Source organism: Accipiter gentilis, chromosome 15 (genome assembly GCF_929443795.1).
Source record: "Accipiter gentilis chromosome 15, bAccGen1.1, whole genome shotgun sequence".
Taxonomy (NCBI): domain Eukaryota; kingdom Metazoa; phylum Chordata; class Aves; order Accipitriformes; family Accipitridae; genus Astur; species Astur gentilis.
The window spans coordinates 15,701,298-15,705,683 of NC_064894.1; the positions used below are offsets into that span (position 1 = coordinate 15,701,298).

General features: G+C 43.3%; 1 pseudogene; it reads right to left on the reverse strand.

Annotated features, from left to right (window-relative positions):
* Window positions 1-327: 327 nt before the first annotated feature.
* LOC126045965 (kinesin-like protein KIF11-A) lies at window positions 328-2,799 on the reverse strand (annotated as a pseudogene).
* Between the last annotated feature and the right edge of the window lie 1,587 nt (window positions 2,800-4,386).

Here is a 4,386-nt window from a genome sequence, read left to right on the forward strand (position 1 = left end):
CAGTCAGATCTCTAAATGAGAGCACGGATGTGGAGACCCTGAACGTGGCTGGCAGCAACATGACCTACTCTTCCCTTTTTAAGGTCAGTACAGGGTGTTGGTTTGTAGCTCTCATGGGTGACTTCCAATGCTTTTAAAATCCCCAATTAGTTTGTTTTAGTGCCAGCAGTATGTCAAGGATCTTTGAACACAAAAGATTATGTATATTCTTAATATGCATATAATAAAATCTATTGTAGGATCTATTCATACAATGTGTTAGTTCCAAAGCACATCTACTGCAACTTAATGCAGAACAAAATATCTAATACAAAATACTGATCTCAGTCATAAACCTTCTGTTTTCTGTTCTAAACACTGAAGCTGCTGTTTCTCACTGCTGAAGAAGGACTGCTACTGATCCATGAAGGTGACTGTCTGAGCAGTTTTAAATTCTCTCCATTTACTAGTATCCTGAGACTGGTAAGATTGCTAAGAAGCTTCTGAGAACAGACAATGGATCCCAGAAGCATCTTCTTGTTTTCACCATTTATGTCCTTGAGCTCTTGAAAGAAATTATCCAGAGATGCAATAAATTTGTTCTGAAGCAGAAGTTTTACTGCTGACTAGGTCCATAGTTTTCAGGTAAACATTTTCTTGCCCAGCAGTGACGGTGGTCTTCAAACTTCCATTTTTTGACAGTATACAAGCTAAGTTCTTCTGTATCTCCTGTACTAACGAGTCCAGCTGGCTTTGCAGTGAGAACACTAATTCATTTGCATCTTTGTATATACAAACTTCGCCATTTCCACTTCTTCTCTTAAATTCTTAAAGTATTTTGCAGCTGAGAAAAAACACTGGCTGTTTATTCCTGTAATTTTTTTCAGAGTGAGACAGAGATCTCCTAAGAACATACTAATTTCTTTTTATGGCCCTCCATCTCATCAGACACAGCAGAAAATTTCCTTGTGTTATTCTGAAACTGACAGTTTAATTCCAGGACAACTTCCACCATTGGTGTCAAGGTATTTAATGCTCTTCCTAACCCACATATATGCTCCTCAGTCAACCTCAACAGCTCAGCTTTACTAGGAAATGGCAGAGTCATATTCTGCAATATTTTTCAGACATACAAGAAAGTTCAGTGGTCAGCAATTTTTTAACAGAGGCAAAAGACACCAATACAACTAATGCAAATACATTAGCTGCTGAACAACTGTTAGATAGGAAGCTACCTATAAAATATGCATAAGATGTCAACATCTGTTGCTGCTTCAGACTGTTCTCACTAACAGAATTTTGTATTTTATTGAACAGAACAAATTCTCCTGCAAATGTATTTGGACAACAGCATTGTGTTGATCAACAGCTTTCTTATGATCCTGTTTTGCATAGATACACCTTTTGTATTAACAGTATTAACCAAAGGGCTAGCTGTGCCATGAAGTTTTTCTTTGGTGTTTTCCAAAACTGAAACCACATATTCTTTCTCAGCCAGAGGAACCTTGGTTTCTTGCAGATCTGTCTGTGCTGCTTTCAGTTCTTCTTCCTTGAGTTGGAGATCTGTTTTCATTATTAAGATTTGCTTTTATTAATTGTGAATGGTTTAGTGATTGTTTTTGCTTCCATGGCGCTGATTACGTCAATATACTCTGCAACTTATTCTTCCTGAACAGTCAGCTTTCCTTTAAGGGCTTCATGAATTTTCAGTGAAAATATAGATTCCATTTTACTCTTGTGCAGCAGTGAGGTCTCCTTTCAGATGCTCAATCTCTTCAGTATCTTCCTTAATAATAGCTCCTTTTGGCAGCTGCTGGTTAACTTCAGGCTTCATTATGTTCTTTGCTCTGTGAGCATACTCCAGTGTACTCAATGTCTCCTCAGGATTTATAGATGTGGGAGAAACTGTGGCAATTATTGATGTTCCTTGTTGTTCTCCAAGAGACTCCTGAAGGATTCTGTTAAGATTCTCTGTGTCTCCTTCTACAAGAGCTGTAATAACTCTTTCACCAGTCAGAACAGACTACTTGGTATTTCCAGCTTCACAAGCTCTTTTATCAACTGCCCCAAACCAAAGTGTTTTCACTTCCTGCAAGATCAACCAATTTTATCTTCCTAGTTCTAACAAGCTCTTGTCCATTTGCTCTGGTTTCTTTCATATGGATGGTAACTGAAAACAGAGTAGGATCAACTGGAATATGCATTCATGTAAGTAGCTGCAGTAGTTCTTTTTGCTGCACCTCTTCCCAAGATTTGGTAGGCTTCATTTTTGTTCTGTACAGGTATTTCTTCCAAGCCTTTCACATTTAAAGCTGTCTTGTTTATGGGATCATCAAACATCTGCAGTCCTTCTCCAGCACTGGGAATAGGATTCGGAAGATCGAAAAGCTCTTCGTTACAGATTTCAAGAAGAGAGAATTTTACAAAAAAATTCAGTATCAATCTCTGTGAGTTTTTCTAATATTTGATACAATGTATTGTACATGGTAGCAAATCCTCTTCCCAGGCATGTTCTTCACTGGGGCTCCCCTTAAATTGCGAAGATCTTTCCAGTACCAGTTTGGTCATAAATGGTCACTATACAGTTGTACACCTAATAACTTCATCCAAAATGTGACAACGCTCTGGTACGTATCAGTAGTCCATGACTCTTCCAGTGCAGATTCTAACTTCTTTTCTTGCTTGATCACAGTCTACAAAAGCATAGGCACTTGATTTACATCCTGAGGCATTAAAAGGCCTGCACCACACCACCACCTGGATGTTCTTGCCCTTCGCATTCTTTGTGTAGCCACTTCCCTGGAAATGCAAGGAAGCCATGCTGGGTCTGAGGGCCAATCTGCCAGGGAAAGAGGCAAAGCACTGACTGTCCCATAATACTTTTGCAGCCCCTTGAGCTCCAGCCAACTGCCTGCTGCTCACATTCTGCTCACCTCAGCCACCAGCACTGTGCCTCCTGCAACTCCGCACTCCAGTTCCTGCCAAGTTTCTAGTTACAGTGGCTCAGAAGTGTCTTGAGTATAGGGAGACTCTGCTCATCACTTACCTTGTCATGTCCACACTGTGCAGTACAGCAAGGTGTGGACATGTTTAAGCCAACACTGATCAAAATAGCCCTGGAATAAAAGGCAGCATCGCCACAACAGTTTTGTGTTGCACATGAATTAACTGGCCCTGATAGGAAGCGGTGGCCCTGTCTTTATGCCTGTTTTAAAACAGAAATGGGCCTCTGCCTAGTATTGCACTGCATCAGCAGCAACCTGCTTGAAGCTTGACTTGGAGAAGCTCGACTTGGAGAAGCTCTGCATTACTACACAAAAGGCACCATATACAGCATCTGGTGCTGTGCACTCTCTGAACTGACTTTCTAGTTTTTACTGTCTGCTCTGCAGATGAGGAATTGTGGTGTTTCTAGATGCCTTTCATAGACACCTTACAGCAGGTGTCAGCAGGCTTAACTAAAGACCCACACTCTGGAAAAATGTTTTAGGGAGTTGTCATCTGAAAAATGGTTGAATTCCTCTGATGTGACACGTATTAAAATTTAATACGGAGGTATATTGGAGATGGAGGCAGAGATTTTTGGGATCTACTGTTTTTGTATTAACTGTACAGATCAGAAAACAGGAACTGACTCCTCAGAAAATCCAGTAGCAAGATGTGGACTCTGCTCAAAACCAGAGCTGTTCCATGCAATTCCCAAAATAGTATTTCCTCCTATGTATTAGGGCACTGTCCAGTCTTGCTAAATGATATGAGTGGCTCACCGATGATTAGATTTCTTTTTGTAATACTCCTGAACAAACTTCATAATCACGGGATCAGTTGGAGGGTGGGGGCAGAAAAGCTCCCACCACCTCGCAGTTCCATGAGGTGAGGCTGAAAGAAAAGCCCCGTTGCTGAGCCTTACTGCAAAGCTGGGTACTGTGGCCCGGCAAAGACGGCATCTGGAAAAATACACGACTGCAGCATGCCTGTGTGCAGCAGTTTTATCGCAGAGAGGTGTCCCTCGTCACTCTTGCGATCGGGGTTTTAAAAGGCCACATCAAAATCCTTAATAAGAGATAATGAAGCACACTGATGCTTCAACATCCTCGGATGTGGCACTCGGGCCCTGGACGTGTGGCGGGCCTGCCCTTCCGCAGACCTCTCCCTTCCCAGCCGTATTTCTCGTCCCTAAATCCTCCCTCCCAACTCCCCCCCGGCCGACCACCCTCTAGACCCCGCCGTCCCTGAGGCGATCCCGCCTCCCAGGTGCTCTGCCCTCAAACTTATCACTACTTCAAGGGCTTGGCCAGGCCTTCTCCCCCCAGCCCTCCCGCAGGGCCGCGGCCCCGGCGGGAGAGACCCGGCCTGTGCCGCTGCCGGCCGCCGCCGCCTCCTCCTCCCGGGGGCCCCGCGGACGCC